Genomic DNA, 8,559 nt, shown 5'->3' with positions numbered 1-8,559 from the left:
CATCGTATTTCTCATACTCGTAGAACCACTCTCTATGGGGAGTGAAGTGAAAGGATGCACCTAAGTCAATCAACCATGCCTCATGATCTACTTGTGTACTTGAAGAAGGAAAGTACACATCCCCACCTTCATCTGAGGTTGTTTTTTCCTTTGAAGAAGGAGCATCATCAGATCCCTTTCCTTTTTCAGGAGCTTTAGATTTACAGTCTCTTTTGTAGTGCCCTTCCTTTCCACATTTCCAGCACACCACCTTTACAGGTTTTCCTGGAGATTTAGATCTCCCTCTAGATTTATATCTCCCACTCGTTGACTCATTCTTTTTTATCTTCTGGGACCGTCCTCATACAGACAAGGCATCACCATTCTGGCTCTCCACATTTTTCTGTCTCATCTCCTCCGTTAGCAAGGATGAGACTATTTCATCAAACTGCAAGGCAGTTGCATTACTACCTATTGCAACAACCAGACTATCCCACGAATATGGTAGAGAATAAATGATAACTAACTTACCACAGCATTCAACGTATTCATATGCTCTGTCACCGCGTCTCTATCTTTCATCCTCAGGTTATACAACCTTTTCCATAGCAACAATTTATTCACTAGAGACTTAGATTGGTACAAATTCCCTAACTTGTCCCATAAAACCTTTGGCGTAGCTTCCCTTGATATATTCAACAATACTGAATCTAAGACACATAATCCTATTGTGCTCTTTGCCTTCTGATCCAACTTCTTCCATTCTTCATCAGGCACTTCCGTTGGTTTAGTACCTGGATCTACCGCTATCCACTAATGTTTATCTACCAACAGAACTTGAGTTTCCACAACTCAAAACTCTTACCATTAAATTTCTCAATCTCTATATTTCCACTGCTCGCCATCTTCTTTCACCACCAGAATCGATCTCCCACTAAATGAGGTCTACCACAGGTCTGAGCAAAACTCCTCAACAACAAAGGTGTCCCCGTGAAGCCAAAACAAATTTGATACCAAATGTAGGTTTTAACCCCATAACAAAATTACCTGCATACAAATTATAAAACACAAAAAATAAGCAATGCCAGAGCATAACACATAAAACACATATACACAGAGATTTTCCCCTGGATCCCAAAACCGGGATTAGCATCTTGAATTTTCATTATGTTCCTTACAATGTTACACTACATAATTATACATGTCGAAGCATCCAAATACCATGGATCGAAAACCATCGCGTCCAAAACCATGTGCGAAAAACATGCACAAAACCATAGGTAGGTTTGCCCAACCACACAAAGTGGGGTGACCTACACCCCTCAAACCCCCTGTGACTCCCCCCGCTATGTAATCGACGCAACAAAGGGGAGGATTCACCCCCCTTATAGCCCCCGAGTTAACTATGTGGGCTAGTTGTGGAAAGAATATAACACAACCCAACATTTTGTATTTGTGCATTCTTCTTAACAACTATTGTAAATATTTTTTCATTTTCAATTTCTATGTTAGAAACTTCTTTAGCTTGCGGATGTTCCATGGATGGTAGCTTCAGTTGATTTCTTAATGCTTGAACATCGACTCTTTGCTCTTTATAATCTCTTATGTTGCCTTGATATTAGCAGGGTCATGTCCTAGCTTTATTTTGAAATAATCTAGAGTTTTATTTCTTTTGTCTTTAGCAAATGAGGACATCTGCTCAATCTTCAACTGAGAAGACATGTTGTTCCAAGATGACTGTAATTTCAAGGCAGTCATGGTCGAACTAGTGATTGTTCAAAAGATTATCTCCCCTGTTTGCTTGTGTAAATCGATTTGATTGATTTCATGTATCTTCTTTGTATCGATTCACAACATGGAGGCTTTGTAGTCTCCAACACTCCTAGGAGCTGGCATTAAAGGTTCCATGAAGGCCATTTGGAATCGTCCTTTCTCTAAGTCGAATGCTAAGGGAAATCTATGTTGTATTTTCATTGCCTGCTTCCAAAATTCTTAGTAAGTTGAAGCCTTTGAAGCTTCATTTTCCAACTTTATCCCAATGTACCCTAAAAATATACTCTGTTGAGTTGAAATTTGAGAACTAGATGATAATGGAGACTGAATTGTTGTTTCCATGGTAGGTGACTGAATTTTTTCTTCTACTTGAGGAGAAGGAGTGCAAGGAGTTCCTATCAAAAATACTTTGGGTAGTTCTTGTGTATCCCTTTCTTTTGGAGATTCATCTTGGATAGTAATCACCTAAGGATCAACTTGAGGGTCTGATTTTTTAGTATTGTTTGGGTCCTTCTTTCTTCTATTAAAAATAAGAAATCATGCACCTTGAGTTTCAGAGTCCGTAGGGGACATAAGCCTCTCACTCCCTTTTGACCTCCTTTTCCTTGCGAATAGGCATTTGTATGGATGATTTACTAATAAGTTGTTCTTCAGCTTATTGTAAATTTCCCTTTTTCCATCCATCTTGGTTATAATATTGTTCAATTTTGGGCCTTGGTTTATGTTAACGAATTACTCTTTTGTTCCAATCTATGTTTTGAAATGATGCCTAGAGGATCATAAGACCAAGTGAAACTAGGCTTAAATTTCTTTTGACTTAAAATAAATTTCAGCTCCTTTCTTGCAGCTATGTTGTTGATAATATAAGGACCTATATGAGCCTTTAGCTTGAACTGTGCTTTCTTTTTGTAGGGCACAAAGTGCATCTCATCCATGTTCAAAATTTGTCTAGTGTATTCTAATGCAAATATTCTGACTCGTACAAACATTGGTAACCTGTGAGGATGTAACTTTGATCCATATATTCTAATTTTAGTATAATTCTGGTATAAATACCAATATCAAACTTTTGATTGCTCTGACAAGTGCAATGCCTTCTTTATCTCTGGTGAAACCATCGAGATCATATCACTGCAAATCAAGCATAATGAGGTATGTAGAAAATTATCTACAAAATCAATATAAATATACTCTTCTATGTTATTTATGACCCAGTGAATCACTGACAATGGATTTCCATCATTTTTTGTCTTGTATAAAGGAAATTTGAACTTGTTTGAATGAAATAACATAAGATAAACCAATATTGAGTGATATTTGAAAACACCTTCAACTTTGAAATTTGAAAATTGATCATGCATTGTATTGCACATAAATTGACTATAATTGAAAAGAATGGATGGTTTTTTCTCAACTGCAAAAATTGACAGAAATCCCACAACTATCTCATCTACCCATTAATTATTATAATACCCAAGTAATGAGGTTACCATAGAAATTACTTCTTTAGACATTTCTTAGAAGATTGAAACTCGGTATGGGGGATTTTCCCAGCGTAATTCAACATTTTCGGGAAGGAAACATTCGAATATTTTTGCTCTTTGAAGGAAAGTCAGATTTCTATATAACTCCATTAATACATTGACTGATAAATGATGGTTGGAGGTTTGGTATTCAAGTTACAAGCCCGGTAAATACTTTCAGGGTAAATCAAGAAGATGACTTCGTTATTTTCGAAAATAACATCTTTTTGGATTGGCAGGTATCATAGATGATGCCAAGTGGAGAATTAAGGGAAATATTGAGTTTGGTGAAAAATAAACTGAGGGAGAAGGGATTCCTAAATGTTTAGATCATCACTTTTCTCGAGGAAATTTTTCTTTGCGCAGTTGTGAAGTTTTTAAAGGTCGAGTTCACACTGCGTCTCGACAATTTTATACTGGGTGTCAGTCAGAGGGTACTTATGTAAATCCGAGATAGGGGGAATCATGGGATTTTCCTCTGAAACTTCCCATTTTCTTTGTGTGTCGGCATCTTGGAAATGTAATAATAGGAAGGCAGAAAAAAAGTATCATAGAATTATTGATTGAGAAAAATCTAAAGAACAAGGTTACCTAGGTGAAATTTGGTTGACTTCACAAAGGAAAAAAAAATTGTAGAATGTTGACAGTTGGTGGTATCTTGATCTTCGATCTTCAAAATCAATGGTATGGTGAAAGGAGTGAATTGCAAGCTTCCGCAAGTTTTTATAGCAGTTGGATAGGTTTCATAATGACAAATTTAACGCTATGGAGTGGGAGAAATTTATTGAAAAACCATATAAACATCGGGAGATTTAAATGCAACAACGTTTAATATTGGATTTGGCGGAAAATATTTGAACATTGAATGACTAGTTGATGTGGAAGGGGTGATGTGGCAGGAAATATGGCAGGAGTGGAGTGACGGATGAGAAGACAGGTAGCAGGAGTGTAGGTGGAGGCAACGGATAGTTGGCGGGAGATAACGATATTTCGAGGGCAGTGGCGGGTGTAGGTGGTAAGTGGTTTGGGAGGGAGCCCCTTGAAATTCTCCAAGATTTGCCATGTCACTCCAAGTGGTTTTGGCAGAAACCATTTTTCGCCCCCTCCCCCACCTTTGTTAACCGTCAGGAGTGTCGAGGGGGGATTATCCCTTTGCTGTAGATCTTGGCGGGAATAATCCAAAGATGACAAATGAAATTTTTCGTATTATTTCATACACACGCACACACACCTCCTATCCATATCTCCTTTTCCTCAAGGAAAAATCATAATTTTAATTAAAAAGTTTGAAAATTACATTTTGCAATTGCAATAGAGTACATTAAAAAAATTGTTATTTTTAATAGCTATCCATTAAAAAATAATATAAAAAGTGGGCTTATGAGGACTCTTTCAGTTCAACATTACCATTTAATAGCATAAAATAGTAAAACTAAAAACTTTAAGAAGATAGGCTCATTTCATCTAGGATAGAAGATCTAACATGAGTGTCATAAAGAATAGTGAGTACAAAGATGGGTCCTGAATCCTGTGTGTATTCCACCTATAGGCCTTCTATGAAATTCCTACGATAGAACTTATAAAATGTTTCCCCGACCTATTCTGATATCTTCCATAAGCCCAATTCCAACCATGCACTTCCTCTGGAAAGGTCATCAACAATGGTATTCTTCTCCCTGAAAATATGATAGCAAGAAATATGACCAAAACTTATGTTAAATTGCAAGACCTCCTCTAGGATGGTAATGAGTTTGTGTATGTGACATTTGGATACTTCATTAAACCAATCATCCTTTTTGTAGGCATTGCACATTAGGTGAAAACTCAAATATTTGAGTCGATCAAAGATATTTTAATGGAAAGGACACAGTTTTTTCATTGATAAACTCCTCCATATCTAGAACAATTTTAGACAAAGTTGATTTCTGAATATTAATCATCGTACATGTATCATTCTCAAATATTGACAAAGCTACTTTCATAGATGTTAAATCCATTTTGTACCCATCATTGAACAATAAAATTTCATTGATAAAGAAAACATGTGTAATAATGAAATCACCTACGACTATTGATATGTTTACATCACCCCCTCCTTTTGGCCTCAACGAACAGTCTAATTAAACCTTCTACTACTAAAATAAATAATAAAGGACCACAAAAGTAAGATGTTATACATCACATTACTGAATTTATAAAGCTTACTTCAAAACCCAAGTGCATCAGTGACATTATTATATAGATCAAACTAACCCTTTCATATGCCTAGGATGGGTCAATTTCGAGCACCATTCCTTTTACGTTCCTAGTTTCTAAATTGTGCAAGCCCTCATGTGTAACCTTGTGTGTAACCCCAATTGCCTCATGTATCTTACTTCCTTCCAAGAAAGAAAATTGTTCCTTTGAAATATTATGAGAGAGAATTGACTTCAGTGTGCTTTTCAATGATTGTGTAAATGTTGTTGCATAAAGAAATAGTTCCAAATTTATCGAGAGAGCAATGGGACCTAGCCTTCGGAATAAGAGAAATAAACATGTAATTGAAAGTTTCATACATTCTTATAGATAATCTATAATCCTATACCACATTTAGAAGTTTGACCCCTAGTATATAAAATAAATTGGAGAAAAATTCAACTGACCAACCATCAAGACTTGAACTTTCATCCCATTGAAAATTATGAAAGACTTTTTGCAATTCTTCGTCTAGCACTGATTCAATTAGAGATTGGTTGGAATTATTATCTTTTAATTTGGGTAAGTGATTGGCCATGTTTGTCACCTGAGTTAAATAAGCATCCTGCAGAGCCTTAAAAGCGAAGATAAAAAAATAAATTCTAACCTAGTTAGGGCTCCAAAATTTGTGGCCTCACCTCCATTCAAATGTTTTAAAGCCCAAATAATGTTGATCACCTAGTGACCCTTTGCAAGAAATTGGGAAAAATTTGAGTTTTCATCCCTGCACTACTTCTTTTTCTCCAAAATTGTTTTCCTAGTAGCTTCTATTTGAATGATTCTTTGTTTAGCTCCTACCAACACATAGCCCTCCCCATTTAGATCTTCTAATTGCTCCAAGTCTTACTCCTTCTTGTGCAAGGCCTCCTTGCTCCTTTGAATTTTGTCTTTAGACCATTCTACAATTACCCTATTGAGTCTCTTGAGGTTATCCAAGAATTGAGATGAGAGAAAACCTTCCCTTTCAAGATTGTAGGGGATTGAGTGCCCCAATAAAATATTATGGAAAGATTAATCCTTGATCCAAACCACATTGAATTTAAATGGGGATCTTGGCTTTTGTATTCTGCTTTTAAGTTGAAGGAAAATAGGGTGATGATTATAACTATCACCCACTCCAACCCACTCTCCAAAGAGAGAGATTCTTTCCAAAAAAGATTCAACTACCAGAAACTGATCAATTTATCATGCGATTATAGCTACTTTGGTTCTCTTATTTTTCCATGTAGGTTTAGTCTGAAGCATAACAACCTCAAAAGCCTTATTTTCCTCTAAAAGGTGGGAGAAGAAGTAAGTCATTATATATATATATATATATATATATATATATATATATATATATATATATATATATATATATATATATATATATATATATATATTTATATATATTTCAAACAATTTATATTTAAGTGTTTGAAATATTTAAAAGGTTACTAATGACATTTGCCTTTTTAGTCTCTCTCAAATTAAATTAAAATTATGTTAATTCAGATAAACATTAAAATATTTTATTTTTGGCTTTGAGAGTGAACACAAAATATTTTTCCCGGCATCCATTTTATATTGACTAGTTTCAATAGTTATACTATTAAAATTTTATAATTCTATAACTTTAAAATAATTAAATAATTTATTATTAAAATTTTAGGGAAGAGCATATATTTTTTAATAAAAGAATACTAAAAACGATGGATATATAATTTTTTTATCAAAAAGACTAGATATTGTGACTACAACTTCGATTTCTTAAAGTAATACTCGTTTTCACTGTATGACAATGATGGGTATGTTAGAAAATTACATATTACGGAGCAATGGAACACATAAAATATTGCAGAAATATAAACACACAAAACACACAAAACAAGAGAGACACAGAAATATGTGGTTCACCCAGTTTGGGCTACGTCCACCCCGAACAGCCAGTCCTTCCTTTCTATTATCCAGCAAAATGAAGAGACACAACCTACAGCAAATCCGCTATAATATCCTCTGTTTTCTCTCACAGTCTCACCTCTCTATTTCTCGCTCACAGAATACACATCTATCACACCGCCTCAAATACAATACCCTCATACAAAGAGAGGGGTTGCCTTCTAGGGCAAAAAACCCTAAACTAAACATAAGTTCTACCGTCAGATCATCCGCCTAACCTAAACATAATGTTTTGCAGCGAACATTTTACGGGCAGCGTTGCCGCCCCCATTTCGAGCTGGGGTCCTATGTGACGATACCTTTGAGTATAGAAGATAATCAGGCTCCACAACCAACAATCTCCCAATTGGAGACTGATTGTAGCAACTCCACCGCTGCTCCATTTGCTAGACAATGACTCCTCTTTGGACCTGGTTGTTTCTCATCTTCATCGTCATCCTAGAAGACCAACTGAAACTGAGCATATTCTCAGTTTCTCCCTGGTTACAACTTTTGTTAGCATATCTGCAGGATTCTGGCTAGTGTGTATCTTTTCCAGCTTCAACTCTCCATCTTCCAACACTGATCGTATGAAATGATACTTGAGCTGTATGTGTTTAGTCCTGGAATGAAACGCTGAGTTCTTTGCAAGATGAATGGCACTTTGGCTATCACTGTATAACGTGCCCATATCATGCTCCTTACCCAATTCACCCATAAACCTTTGTAACCAAATCATTTCTTTACTAGCCTCTGTAGCAGCAACATACTCTGCTTCTGTTGTTGAAAGTGCAACAACACTTTGGATTTTTGAAACCCAACTGACAGCTGCTCCTCCAACAGTAAATACATATCCTGTAGTGCTCCTCCTGTTATCTCTGTCACCTGCCATATCTGCATCAACATATCCTTGTAGGGAGATGTTTGAACCACCAAAGCATAATGCTTGATTTGTGGTACCTTTCAAATATCTGAGAATCCATTTCACTGCCATCCAATGTTCCTTTCCTGGATTGTTCATGTACCTGCTTACAACTCCCACTGCATGTGCAATATTAGGCCTTGTGCAGACCATTGCATACATTAAACTTCCAACTGCTGATGCATATGGAACTTTAGACATATAATCCAT

The sequence above is a fragment of the Pinus tabuliformis genome, chromosome 8 (assembly GCF_031772625.1).
Source record: "Pinus tabuliformis cultivar Carrire ecotype Pingquan chromosome 8, CPIR1, whole genome shotgun sequence".
Lineage (NCBI taxonomy): Eukaryota > Viridiplantae > Streptophyta > Pinopsida > Pinales > Pinaceae > Pinus > Pinus tabuliformis.
The sequence above is the reverse complement of the archived record's forward strand: the minus strand, read 5'-3'. Positions refer to the sequence as shown.